This window comes from Mytilus galloprovincialis, chromosome 12, assembly GCF_965363235.1.
Source record: "Mytilus galloprovincialis chromosome 12, xbMytGall1.hap1.1, whole genome shotgun sequence".
Lineage (NCBI taxonomy): Eukaryota > Metazoa > Mollusca > Bivalvia > Mytilida > Mytilidae > Mytilus > Mytilus galloprovincialis.
Window position 1 is genome coordinate 77,463,711 of NC_134849.1, and position 20,098 is coordinate 77,483,808.

At 32.1% G+C, this 20,098-nt stretch overlaps 1 long non-coding RNA gene across 1 annotated transcript; it reads right to left on the reverse strand.

Annotated features, from left to right (window-relative positions):
• Positions 1-14,846: 14,846 nt before the first annotated feature.
• On the reverse strand, positions 14,847-19,821 carry LOC143054904 (uncharacterized). The gene is made up of 3 exons (XR_012971874.1): positions 19,444-19,821; positions 18,608-18,706; positions 14,847-16,258 (listed from the first exon to the last, which is right to left on the reverse strand). It is a non-coding gene; the product is annotated as an uncharacterized LOC143054904 (long non-coding RNA).
• Positions 19,822-20,098: the final 277 nt, after the last annotated feature.

Genomic DNA, 20,098 nt, shown 5'->3' on the forward strand with positions numbered 1-20,098 from the left:
CAAGCTTGAATGTTGTGTCCATACTTGCCCAAACTGTTCAGCGTTTGACCTCTGCAAAATAATAATAGAAAAGTTTGATAAAAAAAAGAAATGTAAAGATTAATGTATGATTTGTTACAAAAATGATGTAAATGTCCAAAAGTAACTGATGCATTAAGTGTTGGCCAGAGTGACTATATTTTTTATTAAAGGGTTGCCGCACTCCATTTGAGACATCCTTACAAGAAGGTATATAATTGTTGATCACTTATGATTTATGAACTGAAATCTCACAAAAACCATTGTACATCCAAAAAAGTCGCCAAAAACAAACGACAAAACGGCGTTTTTTTTTTTAAATATGACTTTCAACAAAAATTAATAATAGATGTATCCTTACACCAATGATCCCAACATTTTGATTTTTTCATCTAAAACAAACAATTTGCCAAAACGTGAAAGTTATTAATCACTGTAGAATTTTTCATGGGACTTTGACATCTTAATCTTTTATTTCCTACAGTGACACCTAGACGATAAAAATGATAATATTTCATGGTTTTCTTTTTATTAACAAAATAATCCCTTTTCCATCCGGCACAATGCATGTAGACCTAATAACTGTTTGGGAATGTGCATACATGTATAGTAAAATTAACGCTTGTTGGATTTGGAACGTAAAAATAACTTATTGTTATTAAATGGAAATTTTACGGAACCATACTATTATTTAGTTACATTTCTTAATAACTTAAAGACATAAATGTATTTTACAAAACGACTTAAAAACACGAATCATACAGCAAAAGTACGAATCATACAGCAAAAGTAGAATTATTTCAAATTCGATTCATTTTCCTCGATTCTGCGGGTCCCAGGGGAAATATCCGTATCTCGAATTAATTTTGTATACAGAATGCCTTAATTGTATCTTACTCATTACTTTTGAAAAGGCCGAGGAAGCGCATGAATTTAGATGCAGAAAATACTTCTTTTTATCTTGTCATTTTCAAGTTGAGCAAGAAATTGTAAAACAGTCTTATTAAGATGCTTATATCCACGTAATTTTTCTCTATGTCGAGTAGCTGTCTTATTAGAAATCAAAACACATCTCCTTATTCTATATTATAAAGGCCTTTTTTTTAGCTAATTATACGCTATAGATTTTTCTCATTGTTTAAGACTATTGTTATATATTTAGATATACTTGTATTATATGTGTCATTTAGTTTGTATGTTTTATTGAGTTGTAAAAGTGATGTCCGGAAACGCCTTTTTGGTTTACTCTCTCTTTTATTAAATGTCGTTACTTAACGTAAGATGTGTTTTTGTTTATGAGCTAGTCGCAACCCCAACACTAATATATATAGACGAGGCCCATATCGTTACACTATAATGTAACCTATATATGCTGATATTTACATCACGTGGTCAGTGGTGAATAGTTGTACTACTGGAAACCAAATCCAACCTTATTCCTATACTTTTGTTAAGACTGCTAATAATCTTTCTTGAAAATAATGCAGAATCCTTTAAAAAAAATATGCACCAATGATTATCAGAATTATACAAAATAAAAAATATTTTTTAAAAGTTGGCTGGTGTTTTCTACATGTTTTATTACTGTAGTTTACTTTGCGGTCCACTTATTTTCGCGGATGTACGTGAACTTATATCGGTCAATAGATAATAAAACTGACGAAACATGTCCAAATGAGTGCAAACAAATAGATTGGAGACTATTTAAATTGTAGTAATTAAAGAGAATCCAATAATAATTACTAATAACTTAGATAATTAATGGAAATTATCAATCCTTATATTTCAGAAAGCCTTTGAAAAAAAACCTATACAACTACAATGTAATAATTTTGTTTACTTTGCTTTGTCCTCCATTCAAATATTATTACAAATTAAGTACGAGAGATCCGAGTTGAAATCTGAATTTTTACGGTACTTGGTACAGGACATTTTTAAAGGAAAAAATGGTGGGTTGAACCTGGTTTTGTGGCATGCCAAACCTCCCCTTTTATAGCCATGTGAAATATAATGAAACAATATAATGGATATGTATGCACATTGTTTCTTTGTTATGCATGATCTTAAAGATAAATCCATTATTTTTAAAAGTAAAAACCCTAAGCCATCGATAACCATCAGAAAATAAAAGTAACCTATCATTGAAGTTTCCTACGACTTTAAATTATTTTACCAATATACATACGGGATGCTCTAATTGTTTTTAATGTCAAACCACAATATATGTCTATCTAAGAGGGTTTGTTTCACCAGCACTTGTATAACGTTTAAATGAGACTAAGACTAACGGTACATATAGATAGATAGATGGAGAAATATTTTTATATTGTTCTCTACACGCGTTTACCGAAATGTATCTGTAAAATGATAGCGCGCAAATGTACCAGTTCAAACGTACTTATGTTTTCGCGCAAAAAAGGGTGCAAATGTAATAAACTGAGTTAAATACATTACTAACAAATAAAACATTTTTTCAACGGACTTTTTTCTAATTACTTTTTAAATTTCTACATGATGACAAAAGATAAAAACATATTTAGGTTTCTGACAAGAAATCACATGAATTTAAAGGACTATGACATAAAGATAGCCAATACATTTCATTTAAAACAATATTTGCTGCAGTTCTACCTAATGACATTAATAATCGTGTCGTTTTATATATTTAGATATCAAATGTATAGAAGATTGACCTAGTATGGTTACATGTAAATAAGATCAGAACATTGAAAACTTATTTGAAATATTTATCCTTATTATTGTGGTTGCGAGGGTGGAGCATGTCATATATGTCACGTTGTTATATAATTACAATGACTTGCATAAACTCATTCATAAATAATACCATTCATTATATCTTATGAATGAAATATGCGTGTTTAGTTCATGATTGTGACGTAATCAAGGCTGTAGTATATTTGAGTGTTCTGAATGATAGCACGAGTGTTAACATAACATAAAACAACAGATTTTGGATCTTTACCAAGAAGCAGCGTCGAACTTAAAATAAAAAAGCGAAATGAGCTTGGACTCACATGACTTTTTTACGGGGATTAAACTAGTTTTTCAAACCATCAATTTCGTTAGGAGATTTATAACAAAATTGGCTTACCCCAAAAGTGATCCAATCTTGGTAGCGAAATGTTACATGATTGTAAAGATGAGAAAAATGAGTAGGTCGTGAAATGGCTTGTTCCATTTGATAATGCAACTTATTGACCTGAAAAATTATTATAGAATATTGAACCAAATTACAAAATGCTGTACGTTTTAAATGAATATAGATTTTATTTAAGTTGTATTGTATATTTTGTACACAATAATTTATGAGTTTCGAACAGCGGTATACTACTGTTGTCTTTATATATTACTGTGTGAAGTGAGTCGCTTATTATTGCTGTGTTGAGATAAATAAAGGCAACAGTAGTATACCGCTGTTCAAAACTCATAAATCCATGGACAAAAAACAAAATCGGGGTAACAAACCAAAACCGAGCGAAACGCATTAAATATAAGAGGAGAACAACGACACAACATCGAAACGCAACACACACAGAAACAGACCAATCATCAGACAAAACACCACGAGAATAACAAATGTAACATGAAAACCAAATACATGAATTTGGGATAGACAAGTACCGTGCCACGTCTTATCTCAATATCTCAAAAATAAGAGAAAACACAAACGACTCAACGTTAAAATGCAACACAAAGAGAAACGAACAATATATAACAATGACCATCTTCCTGACTTGGTACAGGACACTTTTAAAGGGGAATAAAAGTGGTGGGTTGAACCTGGTTTTAAGGCATGCCAAACCTCGCACTTTAATGGCAAAGTTAAATATAACATTGAAATGACAACATAATATTACAGGACTACAATACAAATAAATAGGAGAACATATTATACACAGAAAAACATGATTAATAGATAACAAAAAGCATCAGGTTTAAAATTCAATACGCCAAAAACGCGCCTTGCCCACACAAGACTCACCAGTGACGCCCAGATATAAAAGATCGAAAGTGAAAAAAGTACAAAGTTGTACAGCACTGAAGATCAAAAGTTGAAAAGGTTTCGCAAAATACGGCATTGTTTTTATGCCCGGGATAAGAACATTCTTATTATATAGAACAATTCATGCTATTGCAAACAGTAAATTTTATCAAATGAATATGAAAGAGATATACACAAAGAAACTAAAGTATTTACTAATTACAGAAAACTAAACCTGAATACATAACGCCTAGATATAAAAGATCGAACGTGAAAAAGGTACAAAGTTGTACAGCACTGAAGATTAAAAGTTGAAAAGGTTTTGACAAATACGGCATTGTTTTTATGCACGGGATAAGAACATCCTTATTATATAGAATACTTAATGCTATTGCAAACAGTAAATGTTAACAAATGAATATGAAAGAGATATACATAATGAAACTAAAATATTAACTAATTACAGAAAACTAAACCCAAGTTTATCACAAAATAGACACACATCCGAATCAGTCCAAGCGTCAACGTAATTAAAAAAATTGTGACGTCACATACGATGGCGAAAAGGCAGAAACGTTATGCCACATTTGAATTTATGAAATTTAGAAACAGCATGACGTCACATATGAAAAACTATCATTCAAAAATGAGATAGAATTAGGATTGATTTAGAACTAAATACTGATAATTCATTTAAACAAAATGCATATGTCCAGTTTGTAATGAATCCAACTTCAAACGTAAATAATCGTACAAAATTTAATATAATTAATAAAGAGGAGGTGGTTAATTTTTCTATACGTCATACCTAAATATATAATAAGAAGACGTCAACACATTTGACAAAATCTGATGAGAATTACAAATATAACATTAAACATGTAAACTAAATACATGAATTTGGGATAAACAAGTACAGAAACACGTCTTATAGTAATGCGAATTCACATTCAGCAAAACGGTCACAATCGGGAATAAGTCACGTTTGGTAATTAAAAGATTAGACGACATAATGACAAACCACAATCTACCATGTGTTAAAAATGTCCTTAGCTAGTTTGGTTAAAGAGACATTATATGGATCAACCAATTCGTGATGGTGTCCATAAAATTTACGGAGTGTTAATTTTAATCTGTCCTCCTCATAACTTTGTTGGAGCAGTTTCTGCGTAAGGAGCACACTCCTGTATATGAAGTCCGTATAGTGTGAACAAGCACGTGAATAACGTATCAATTGTGATATGTAAACACCATACGAAGGGGCAGAGGGTATGTTACTGCTGAGAAATGGGAAATTGATAATTGGGAAATTGAAATCGTCCCGTTTATCATAGATTTTTGTGTGAAGTCGTCCATCTACGTCAATATTGAGGAAAAGATCAAGGTATGAAGCAGTCCTTCTAGTATCAGTAGTATCCTTAATTTCAAGTTCACTGGGATATATGAGATGTAAGTATTGGCTGAAGTATGGGTTGTTCAACGATAAAACATCATCAATATATCGAAAAGTAAAATTAAAGAATTTTGCAAGGTGCTTTTTCTTTTTGTCTTTTAGAAGGTTCTGAATAAATTCTGCTTCATACGAATACAAAAACAAATCAGCCAGCAGGGGTGCACAATTAGTACCCATTGGAATACCGACTGTCTGTTGAAATATAAATCCTCCAAACTCAACAAATATATTGTCGATCAAAAAGTCCAGCATTTTAATAATATCATCTTCAGTATATTTTCTGGAAGATTCAGTGTGATTCTTCACAAAATATGAAGTATTGTATCCCAAAACAAGAAATTTGTATCTACGATTCCCATTTTTATAGAAAAAGCTCTGTTTTATGAGTTGGTGAAGTCGATCTTTCAACTGAGCATGGGGAATAGTAGTATATAGCGTAGAAAAATCAAAAGTTTTTATGTTGCTGCAAAATTGCAAAGATTGTGATCGAAGGTTAAGCAGTAGATCTTTCGAATTTTTGAGAATCCACATCTGGTTAACACCACTGGTAGAATATATCTCCTCACAATATTTTTGAAGCCCATCTTTAACTGTAGAAAGAATAGTAGTCAATACTTTAGAAAGATGTTTAGTCGAACATTTTGAAGACCCAGCTATGTATCGTTCTTTATATGGAGTTTTGTGTAATTTAGGTATCCAGTATAATGAGGGCAAGTTTTCTTCGTTTTCTTTGATGTTGATACCAAAAGAAAGAAGGACAGATTTATGATTTTGTAAAATTTCATCCTTGGTAAATGATGTTAAAGAATATGTAGGATTACCAGTAGTTTGATCAATTCCAAGCTCTGTAGTGAGACATTGCAAATAATGTTTTTTACATATGAAGACAATATTATTGGAGGCTTTATCTGCCGGAACAACGACATATTTGTCATGCAAAGAGGATAAAGCATCCACAACCTCCGGATTCTTGAAAGGGTTAGAAACTCTAGTACTCATATTACATCTTAGTTTTTGTATGCGCCTCTGAATGCATGATCGAATAGCTTTGATCCATTCAGACAAAGTGTCCAGTTCGGGTTCGTCTGGTTCGCGCTTTATCCATTTTCTTGCATAGTCCTCAACTGCATCCATCAGTAACTTGAAATTCTTTTTCCAGTTGATGGGCTGGGGGATTCTATACTTTGGTCCCTTGGCTAGCAACTCTCTTAGTTGTTTATTGGTAACAATACCAAGGTCACCAGTAATAATATGACCAGCTGGACTATAATTGTATTGAGAAGATGCACATGAGCAATCCGGAGGCTTGGATTTTGTATCTTTGAGGTTAAAATCCTCTAAAACTCTCTTGTGGTTGAAAATCTTTGATGCAATAGACTTGGTGTAAATATAAAAAATAACAGGTGTAGCTTTATTTTTGAAGTAATCAGGTATAGTTTTTTGTACAGATTTTTGATGAAAAATATTGCCAATATTTACAGCATCTAAACCTTTATTGGCGAATTCTACCTTAAAAAAGTAACGCTTTTCCTCACTATTGGATGTAGTCAATACGGGTTTAAATAGTCTATGGTTAGCAATGTCCATGATAATTGCAACTAATCTATACAAAACAGAACGAGAATCAGTAACGGAAGTATTTTTGGCATCTTGAAATAGTAAAGAAAGTTTTGACAATGAAATGGAGTATAATTTAGTTCTAATATGATGAATACCTAAAGGTTTTTGAACAGACGTTAATAGACTATCAATTGTCACGGTGTGTACAGCAGGTGGTATATATTTTCTGTGACCATGACTTCTATTTCGTCGAGCAGAGGTATTAAATAATTTTAATGTATTGACAGTACTACACCTGGGACTAGATAAAATACCTACACCATCAATTTTGTCATTGCATCCATAGGGAATGGCTGTTCCCAACTCTCTGATCCAAAAGTCTTCTCTTTGTAAACGATATGGTGTACTCAATATGGGGTCATTTGTTGGATGATATATTTTCTCTATAATCCGGACTTTCATTGAAACAATAGAATGGTCAGGCTGATTAAAATGTTTATAGAGAAATTTGTTGTTATTAGGATCATTAACATTAGACCGATGATCATTCATCCTAAAATTGAGTCTTTGTCGAGTTTCCCCGACGTAGATCAATCCACAAAGAGTACATTCAATACCGTAAACAATATTGGAGGCAGTGCAATTCAAATCCTCATGGCTATGTGTATTGTAATTTTTGGTGGTTAAATTACTTTGAAAGTGGGTATCAGTTATAAGAATATCACAGGTTTTACAATTTTTACGGTTACATTTGGAAATAGAGCAATATTGATGGTTGTCATTGAAATCTAAAATATCTGAAAGTTGAACAGTACACGGCCGAATATATTCAAACTTGTCTGCATTTTTATAGTACAATGAGGATTCAGAAGACTGCACATGTGTCATTTTCATAACATCATTTAAGATGATCCTGGGGACACCTGATAAAATCGGTGTTGTTGTGTCCTTGACAACAGCCGATTGACACCTTTTTATCCTGGGCGTCGTGTCATCCAGTATAATATTATTTTTTCTACTAGTTTTCATGCTGTTAGGCTACCGGACTGGTAGAATCCTCGGGGACAGATTGTCCACCAGCAGAGATTCCGGTCCGGTGGTGATAAATAAAGGCAACAGTAGTATACCGCTGTTCAAAACTCATAAATCCATGGACAAAAAACAAAATCGGGGTAACAAACCAAAACCGAGCGAAACGCATTAAATATAAGAGGAGAACAACGACACAACATCGAAACGCAACACACACAGAAACAGACCAATCATCAGACAAAACACCACGAGAATAACAAATGTAACATGAAAACCAAATACATGAATTTGGGATAGACAAGTACCGTGCCACGTCTTATCTCAATATCTCAAAAATAAGAGAAAACACAAACGACTCAACGTTAAAATGCAACACAAAGAGAAACGAACAATATATAACAATGACCATAAACATCTATATTGACTTACTCTTGTGTCTGCTATACCAAAGTTACTTTTATCAACCAGGATTATGATCATAGCTATTGCTATATAAATGTAAGAATATGTCACAGGCACTTGACACCGAATTTTTTACTTATGTTAAGGTGTATAAGTGATCATTAGGTTTTGATAGGAGAAGAATAAAATTTACTCAAGAAGAAATTGGTAATTGTCCCGAACCATTTTTAATTTGATCTATTATGTTATTAAATTTCAAGACAGTACAAATGCCAGACGAAACCATAAAAAAATATTTCTACTATTTGTTTGCAAAATTATAAATTCCCAGAAACGATGGACACTTAATGTAGAGTGCTGAACCTTTTGAAGTATAGAACCACTAATTCAGACCCGGGCTGAAAGAGCATACAAGAAATTAGTTCATATTTCAAACATAATAGTTACTACGCATAGCTGTTACTTTGTCAATAGGTGAAAATCATGCCAAACAAGAGCATTGAGGTTCCAAAATTCCCACAAGTTGTGTCAAATAGGGCTAAGGTAATCTATTCCTTGGATAAGAAAATCCTTAGTTTTTCGATAAATTCAAAGTTTTGTAAACAGGAAATTTATAAAAATGACCACATAATTGATATTCATGTCAAAACAGAAGTGCTGACTACTGGGCTGGTGATACCCTCGGGGACGAAACGTCCACCAGCAGTGGCATCGTTAAAATTTCTTTTGAATAATAACGAAGTATATAAATTTTAATACGAGGGCACATCAGAATTTACATCAGAAGTTCCTGCTTTTTGTACTATCAAACTTCTAGGAAGTAGAATAAGAAGATTTTGCTCAACAATCAAAATATTCATATGTAATATTTCTGGAATAAATATAAAGGGGTCGTGACTCATTTAACATGTGTAAATACACTTGAACTTTTAATTCAGCTCTTTGTATATAAACTCATCATACATGTAGATACCAGGATTGAAATGTTGTATAAGTCTATTCATCGTTACTGGTATTGTATAAAAAAGAATTGTTATGTACATGTTTTTAATGAGAAAAACGATAAGTAGGATCTAGTACATAATCTATTTACATAATTATATTGTATTTAAATGTTTAATAATATATGCACGTCGTCAATGGCGTCAGTTCATTCATAAAATTGGTTGCTTAAGTTAATGTCCATACAAATAATTATTTATCAATGATGTATAGATGAAAAGAGTTGGTGTTTTAACGGATAACCACATGCAGGTGAAGTTTTTTTTTATGATTTTCCCGTTAAAATTCTAAAAGTTATCACCCGTGATTGTTTAAAATGTTTCCAATTATATGGTTTTCGTAAAGATGACCTTTTGCTTTAAATTTGATGTTGTTAAATCGGTAAAACAGGTATTACAGACAAAAATATAGGAGAAACAATTACAAATAGCACAATATATACAGTATAACTGATGGTGGGGGTGGGGATTTACTGAACAAGAGAATAGTAAAAATTTAAGATTAGAGAAAAATGGAAAAAAGAGACAATAATGAGTTGCGAAAATATAAAGAAAAGAGGACAATGAAATAAAGTAGAAAATATGGAGAAAAATGGCATGAAAATTTATAGAATATACAATAAAAGGACGCCATCAAGACCATCATTAAAGACTGGTTACTGAAAGCACAAAAACACAGCTTCTCACTACTTCTTTACATGAATGTTATAACATACAGTGACAACTATTAAATGCATTTCAGAAAGAGAACATATGATTGCGAACCTGAATATAATATGAAACCAGCGTGAACTTCAGGCTGAGCATTGTTCACATTGTAGCAGACGAGTCCTCGTGATTATATGCCTTTCGAGGAACTCTATTTATTTTGACTCTAATCTGATAAGTCTTTACTTTTACTCTTAATTGTTACGTGTTTAGTGGAGAAGCAGCATACCAATTCTTAAGTCGCCAAGTCTTTTGTTATACATACACGGTTATCAATTAAGTGACCAAAGAAGTGTTTGATGAAACAAACATTTATTAATGCTACTAGTTAATTTGGGAATTGCATTTGCGCGCATTTGTGGATTTATTTTACATTTTGCGCATGTGTTGACTTTTCATTACGTTTGCGCGCATTTGTGAATACATTTTTAAGACAAACGGAAGGATACTTGTAAATAGATTGATAAATAGATATATATATATAGTATAATTATATTAAATACTACATGGGTTTACCTCAATTAACTGCAAAATAAATGTGCACAAATTGTACAAAAACTTGCACGCAAACGTAATGTTTTTTTTCAGCGCAAATGTAAAGGGCATTGCACACAAATGTGATTAAATATATATAAAATACTAAAACATAAGATATTTTATAAGGACTGTTTTCAAATCAGTTTTGAAATCTCTACATATTGATAATAGATCAAATTAATGTTAATTGAATTTAATGATTTCTACCATTACAGACCATATTTGGATATAAAACAAAAATTAAACGGATGATTATGAAAGTTATATAAAAATATATGTATTACCGTTCACATTAATGATAACATGACGTTTCATATTTAAATATCAAATGTATACAGAATTTTGACCTAGTATGGTTACATGTATTTAAGGGCACGACATTCAAACTTATCTAAAATATTTATTATCATTATTGTAGTTGCCAGGATGGAGTATTTTAAAAATATGTCACGTTGTTACATGATAACAATGTATTAAATATACTCATTCATAAAATCCTGCCATTCATGATATTTTATGATTGAGATAGGCTGTGATATTATCAAATGTTCCAAATTATAAGACGATTATAATTGTAGAAGTTCTCTCTCATATAGGAACAAGAAAGACTTTAGAAATCAACAATGAATTATTCCCCCCCTAGTTTTAAACGGAAATATACTATCTTTTCATTTCCTTTCAGAAACAGATTTTTTCAAGCAACATAAATTTAAACAGTTTATTCTCAAATCCCATGACCTCAAATCTTTCTTATGTAATTTGAGTTTGTTTTAAGTGCATAGACCTTAATAGTAAAATATTACAATACATGTCAAGTGTAACCATTCTCAAATGACGATCGAGATTACAGGACATGTAGTTTTAAAATTGGGTTGCTAGAATATAGAGATACAAACATATTCAATAGGCCCAAAAACTAAGAAGAGAAAATGGACTAAATTATTAAATAATACAGAAATGAAGTCTACTGACAAATAGACCCTTCCAAATGGGAAATAAAAAAGCCTTGAGCAGACCAAGAAATGGATTGTTCCATTTCATAATGGAACGTTTTTTTTTTTTATCTTACAACACATTATGAAATATTGCACCATATTACAAAATGCTGTACGTTTTGTATAAATGCACACGTCATTGTGTTTGCATTGTATTTGAATGTACTTTCTGTACACAGATAACGGTCAATTTACTGCTGTTTAGGTAAGACAATTATGTTGACTTATTGCTATTTTACAGGAAGTCTGCGATACACATCAAAACAGGTAAAATGTCCCCCTATTTCAACAGGAACATGATTATAACTATTAATACCTAAAGGTGTGTAAATTCAGTGTGATATGAAAAGAAATAGGGTGTTAATGTACATTTTCATACATGTCATTTAAAAAAAATCTAACCTTTGTTATGTGCATGAATATCCACAATTTGTTTTTTTTATTTGTGATTATTCTAAAGTAAAAAAAAAAAAGACGAAATGAGTAATTGGCCCCAACGATTTTTTATATCATTAAATTTGTAATTACATTTCAATATAGTATAATTACCGTATGATACCATTGAAATACAATAGATTATATTTTTAAAATTTGGGAGTTGATAAAAAGGAAACAAAAAATGTTAGTTCCAAGAAACGATTGACATCCAAAATACTGTGGCCCACCTTATTCTCTATAAATTACTAAGAAAATCCCACAAGAGATTGTTAACACAGTTTAATATAATTTATTTAAAGCAATTGAGCTTCTATTCGAATGCGTTTTAAACTCGCAGTATCACGGTTTGATGTTTAAAGTTATGATATGAAAATCCTGGTGTTCACAGTTTGACGTTTTGCTTGGTTCAAGACCCATTGTTAAAATTGAGCTGTTTTCTGCTCTTCGGTCGAGTTGTTCTTATTCCCCAGCCATTTCAATTCTCAAGTTCATTTGTCAACCTGTAGAAAAAATGTCTCAAATTAAACCTTTTGGGAAGGACCATTTAATTTCAAAGGGGTTGTGGTAATGGTTTTTATGCTACAAAAATATTCTGACCCGTTATTTGATAAAATCTAACTTTTTGTCAAGCAGATGGCAAAATAAGAATGTGTCCCCAATACACGGATGCCCCACTCGCACTATCATTTTCTATGTCCAATAGACGGTGAAATTGGGGTAAAATAAAATTAGAAAGATCATATCATAAGAAAAATGTGTACTAAGTTTGAAGTTGTTTTAACTTCAACTTCATCAAAAACTACCTTGACAAAAAACTTTTCCCTGAAGAGGGACGGACGGACGAACGGACGGACCAACGGACGCACAGACCAGAAAACCTAATGCCCCTCTACTATCGTATATTCCGAATCCTGATCCTTATATTGGTAACTAATTAAAAAAATTGATTGAAAGCGTTGAATAACTAAATAAAAAATGTTCGCGTTTTGCGCGAAAACATTTTTCTGACTTGGACAAAAAAAATATAACCCCATTTTTAGGCTAAATAGTTGCTCAATTATACACTTAAAGTGTTTTATATTGTTTTGGTGTTTTTGTGTAGCATTATAAATAGTGTGTCTCGAGTTTGCAACACGATAAACAGTCATGTCAGTTTTCACGGACATTCCGCTTTTTGAATTTATCTTTTAGAGTTCGATTTTTTTTAGACTGTACAGAACACTTAAACACCATCATAGTCGGAGGTCGGTCGCGCGGAGACCCAATATTCCCGAGTATCTTTGCCGTTGTTTTTAGTTGTCTATAATCAATAATGATTGTAATGAAAAAACATCCCCTTAGTTGTAAACAAACTGGTCATAAAAATAGAAGATAAAATAGTCTATCAAATTGTGGAAAAAAGGTCCTTTAAAATTTTGCTGAAATAATTATTCGAAGAGCATACATTTAATATTTTTAAGTAATAAAAGCAAAACGATTACAGAAGAAAACATGTATACTGCCCCTCTACCTCAACAGTCCCCACTCCTGCGAAGATATGTCAAGGAAACATTGGTTTACCCCTGTCCATAAATCCTTCCGACTTCAAGTACATGGTTTTGGTCGCCTAAGGTTGCTACATTATATAAGTGGTAATACCACAATTTTACTAAAGGTGTGCAAATAATCAGTATTTGGATTTTCTCTAATTTTTCCATAATGACAAGCTGTTATACCGTTGGTCGTATTTTTGATCGAATAAGGAATGCGGGGGACTTGATTGTGCAGTTTAACCCTCCTGTATAATTTTCATGATTAAACGTGTATGACACGCAGGGAATCAGTACTAAAGAAAAAGTATGAAAATTAACAGAAATGTTATTTCTTGTACAAATTTCACTTAGACCAGAATATTACTAGTATTTTTTAACACCCAATCCACCATAAAACCATGTATTGAGTGACACATGGTGGGTCTTCAAATCTCCATAAAACTTGGTGAATATAAACACCATAGTAGTACAAGACTTCACACAAAATATTTCCCCTGGATCTTATCGCTGGAACGAGTAATGCAGTATTCTATACAGGGAACCAGTTTTTTGGCTCAGAAAAATGAATTTCTTCGATTTTGTGACAATATTGAGATGAAAAAAAAAGCAACAAAGTATAAATCTTACTATTTTAACTTTTATTGACAGTAAGTTAGATGGTAAAATAAACATTTTACACAATTATAATCAAAATCAAATTTCAAAGTTTTGCCTGTCAAAGGGAGATAATTATATTAAATTTTCCCGTATTTTTTTTGTTGAAAATTTCACATTTTAAAACATCTATACAAAATCTCATCTACCACTGACAATTGAAAAAATCATATCACACTGCAAAGTTGAAGTATAGTACAAACTAATTTAAGAATAAAATTGGTGGGCATTCATATTCTTATGTGTCTGGCAGAGACATGAAAATGTTGAAATTTTGTGATTTTTCTTCAAACACTGTAAAAATCAAAATTTCTGCACATGAATAAGTAACATTAAAACTGGAGCTATTAGGTCAATTATGTTGAAAAATTATTGAAATTGTATTAAAAAGATATTCTATCAACATAAGATATGAATATATGGAAGGGGCAAATAGGTTTACCCCCGTTAACAAAATTATAAATACAAGTTGGCATCTGGTTGTTCCTAATATATATATAAGTCATTTTGTAAGTCACAATATCATTTACAGATGAACTCAAAGAAACACATCTTTGGATTTTCATGAAACTTAATCAACAAACACCCAAAGGAATGAGGACAAAAGAAATTGATTCAAATTTGGCTCTGTAGATCAAAGGTCATGGTCACAATATATACAGATAATAGCAATTTTTTATAATTTTTTTTAAAAGTGTTTCATATAACAGCACCTTCAGACAAATCAAGTTTTCATTGAAATATATGGTACAAACATGCACCTAACCAACAAGAGGAAACAGTCTCTTATCAGTTTCAGGCTCTGTAGTAGCCTTAAAGGTCAAAAGTCAAGGTCACAACTTACTTTAAGACAACAGCATTTGATATTTTGTATTTTTTCACAAGGAAAATTAGAGGGTAAATGATTTAAATTTGTACAAAACATGCACCATCAAAGGATGATGCCTAATTTATTTTTAAAATTTTTATCTCAGGCAATGGTCATAGCTTAGATTATTTTTTTCTAACTAGAGGCTGAATGCACCACCAGGCAAGTTAAGACTTTTGGAAAGCAAGGACTGTCTTTCATTATCCTTCATTTTTAATGATTTGTACAGCCAAAATTGATATGATAAAAGGAAGAGTGAACAAGCCTGACTTCAATTTCTCACTTGATTCTGAATATTTTAAAAGACAATTAATCATTTATAATAACATTAAAGGGAGACAATTCATAAGTGTATTCATAAAAAGTCCATGATCTGCTACAAACACTTTCAATTACATGTATCTGCATGAAACGGGTCAAGTTCTGTTGACAAAATTTTGTCGGTTAAGAGTGACATGTTCTCTTGTATCTCCCAGTTTTCAATTTCAGACAATACATTTCTCAATTCAACATCATTTACATCAACTTGATCAGGAGCTACAACATGTAAAGCATGTGGGATATCCCTTCTTGAATGTTGTTTAGATGCAAAACCTGCAAACAAACTTTTAATTTGACTAACAGATAGCCATTCAGCAGGGGAAAACATTTTGGTTCCATTTTCTGTTCGTTGTTTCCTTAACCTGTCACAAAGATTGTCATAGTAGGGGCGTTTCCCTGTTCTTTCACCCTCATCATAAATGTTTTTCAGGAAGATTTTAATTTGCGGAGAAAAACGAACAACTTTTCGATTTTTCTTCAAAACCTATCCTTCAACAACAGAATCATCTTCAGAGCCTGAGATAACAGATTGGTCAATCACAGATTTGTATTCACTTCCGATATTATTGCATTTGTCAACCCACATTTGTTTTACAACATCTGTTCCTGCTGGTTTAACATATTGATGGGATCCTTTCAAAATGTGCCTTTCAAGACCATTTGCCGAAACAAACTCCCTTTGGCATCCAGGCTCCGGACAGGCAAATCCAATGCTGTTCACAGCTTCTGTGTCCTCCTGATAACAAAAAATAAAACAAAATTTATGAGACAAGTCGCCTGACCATTGCTTATGAAGCAAGAATGCATCATCCTGACAAATGTCTGCCATGAAACGATTAATAGGATCAAAAAGTGAAAATGGTCAATGATATTTAGTATATGGAATTATCTGCTGGTATACCTGTCTGTCCAACTCCTGTCAGGTGACATTGACCTCTTTTTCATAGTCCACTCATCATGTTTGTTTTTTTTTATTGGGTCTGTTCCTTAATAACTGTACATTGTAGGTAAATGACATTCGTGATGTGTTTGTAGATCTTACTTTAGTTTACTGAAAATTCTTGTTGCTACAATTATCTCAATCTATAATGAACTTGGCCCAGTTATTGCAGTGGAAAACATTTTCTAAAAATTTATGAAAATTAGTTAAATCAGCTGATGCTCGGCAGGGTGCAGCCTTATACGACCGCACAGGTCGAACCCTGAACAGTTGGGGCAAGTATGGACACCACATTTAAGCTTGATACAGCTTTGACTTTGGATTGTGATTAAATAGTTGACACAACATAGGTTTCTGACACAGAATGAATGTGGTTTAAGAATTTATACTTTAAAACTTTTTTTTTTTTAAATTGGACATTTACCTATTATGGTCCATTATCCAAAATCTAAATACATGGTTAAATTCAGCATATTGAAGAACCCCATATATTTAATTTTTGTTGTAATCAAACAAAGTTTAATTTTGGACCCCAATTTGGACCAACTTGAAAACTGGGCCTATAATTATAAATCTAAGTACATGTTTAGATTCAGCATATCAAATAACCGCAAGAATTCATTTTTTTTTTAAATCAAACTACATGTAAGTTTAATTTTGGACCCTCAGGACCAAAAATAAAGAATCTAAATACACGGTAAGATTTGGCATATCAAAGAACCTCAATAATTCATTTTTAGATAAAATCAAACAAAAATTTGGACCCTTTTGGACCCTAATTCCTAAACTGTTGGTACCAAAACTCCCAAAATCAATTCCAAACTTCCTTTTCAAGTCATTAACCTTGTGTTTGAATTTCATAGATTTCTATTTACTTTTGCTAGTTGTAGTGCAAAAACCAAATGACTTCAGACGACGACGACCCCAACGTCTTACCAATATACGGCAAAACTCTTATTTTTTTGAACATTATTGCTGTTTACAGTTTATCTCTATCTATAATAATATTCAAGATAACAACCAAAATCTGCAAAATTTCCTTAAAATTAATAATTTTGGGGGCAGCAACCCAAAAACAGGTTGTCCGATTTGTCTGAAAATTTCAGGACAGATAGATCTGAACCTGATAAACAATTTAACCCCTCATCAGATTTGTTCTAAATTCTTTAGTTTCAGAGATATAAGTAAAAATCTACATTTTACCCCTATGTACTATTTTTAGCCATGGTGGCCATCTTGGATGTTTGGCCAAGTCGTCAGACACATTTTAAAACTAGTCACACCAATGATGATTGTGGCCAAATTTGGTTAAATTTGACCCGATAGTTTCTGAGGAGAAGATTTTTTAAAAGAATACTAAAATTTTAGAAAAATAGTTAAAAATTGACTATAAAGGGCAATAACTCCTTAAGGGGTCAACTGACAATTTTGGTCATTGTTACTTATTTGTAAATCTTACTTTGCTGAACATTATTGTTGGTTATAGTTTATCTCTATCTATAATAATATTCAAGGTTAAAACCAAAAACTGCAAATTTTTCTAAAAATTATTAATTTTGGGGCAGCAACCCAAAAACGGGTTGTCCGATTTGTCTGAAAATTTCAGGGCAGATAGTTCTTGACCTAATAGACAATTTTACCATTTCAGATTTGGTTTCATAGTTATAAGCCAAAATCTACATTTTACCCCATGTTTTTAGCCATGGTGGCTATCTTGGTTGGCTGCATGGTCACGCCACACATTTTTTAAACTAGATACCCCAATGATGATTGTGACCAAGTTTGGTTAAATTAAGCCCAGTAGTTTCAGAGGAGAAGATTTCTGTAAAAGTTTATGGGCGACAGACGCCGGACGCCAAGTGATGACAAAAGCTCACTTGACCTTAAAGTTAAATCTATTTCAACATGTATTATACTGTCATGATTAAAAACTTAAAGCTACATAATTCAGTGGCGGATCCAGGGATGGAAAGGGGGGTTGCCCCCTCCTTTTTTGGAAAATTTGTCTCTCCCCCAACCCATCCCCCCTTTTTTAATTGTCTGATTCCCCCCTATTAGCCCCTCTCCCCCCACCCCACTTTTTTTTAGAGTGTCTGGATCCGCTGCTGATTATACAAAATACAAATTAAAACTACATGTACTTACATGTTGTGCAAATTCCATATTGAAGACAGTTACCATCTGTCACAGAAAGTCGACACACAACTTCACTTGAGAGACATATTTTCTTTTCTTTTGGTTCATCTAAAAAGTAGTAAAAACATATATTCTAATGGAAATTTTGATTGGACAGTAATTAAAATTTCAAAGCATTATATGTACACGATTTACAGTACATGTACATGCTTAGTGAGTCCAAGGTTTCATTAATATGGAGATAACCATATTGCATTTCAAAATCACAGTAATAAAAGCATTTTTAGAATTAACTGTTCATTTTTTAAAATGCAGTATAGAGAAGGGATCTTAAAAAAACACATTTGTGCTCCTCTCCTAAATCAGGAGTATTTACTTCATTGGTTTGCCCTTGCATTGTACATGTTAAACCTATTATTCTAAAAAAGATATCTCATAATCTGGGCATGTGCTGTGTCCTTAGGTTTAATTGCTCTTTTTTTGTTTTGGGGAGGGGCATTCAGAGCTGGCCGTCTGTAAGTGGGATATATATACATACCCTGCTCCATTAAAGTACATGTTGTAAGCACTCAATTTCTTTTGTATTGCATTTAGTGATTTGTTGTAAAAATTAAATTTGTTTTAAAATATGAAGAGTTTGCCACTATCATGGCTATCTTTTAAAAATTAATTCCTACATTGTGCTGTGCATTGTCAATAACTTGCATAAAGAAGTTTTAAATGCAACCTGAACATCACTCTATATATATACATGTACAACATGATTCTTGTTCGCTCATCAAAATAACTGATTTTTTTTTAATTGAACATGATGAACAAAATGTCAAATGATTTTTTTTACATACCATCTTCTATGTTTGACTCTTCATTGTCTTCATCACAAAATGTGAATTTCAATAATTCTTTGCTGTGTTCTTCTCTGCAGCCTCTGCATATACCTGTAAATTATAAAGAATGACTTTTTATATGTGCATGTAAGTTAGCATGAATAATTCATTTTTGACTATTGTTCTTGTTTGTTAGTTTTAAAGAATTATAACTGATTTCACCAAATGAAAACAAATTATGCCAACAATGGGAATTGGGGGTGGGGCACTTTAAAATTTGTTTAAAAGTTGGTACAGGTGTGCCTCTAGAAGAGCTCTCTGGAATATGAGAAACACATTCATATATTGTCTGTAGCCTAAGACCAAAAAAATGACCTATTCATATATATTTTGCATAAAAAAATGTTATCTACATGTAACCATATATTTAGTCCAAAATTTCAGCCGGGTCATACATTTGTCTGAAAATTAAAGCCCAGTCATACATTTGTCTGAAAATTACAGCCCAGTCATACATTTGTCTGAAAATTACAGCCCAGTCATACATTTTGTTCTAAATATTTGGGTCTAGTCATATATTTTGTTTGAAATTTTCAAGCCAGCCATATATTTGACATCTTGAAAAAGCGACCCATAAAAGCACCAAATTCAGTTCCTACTCTCATAAATGAAA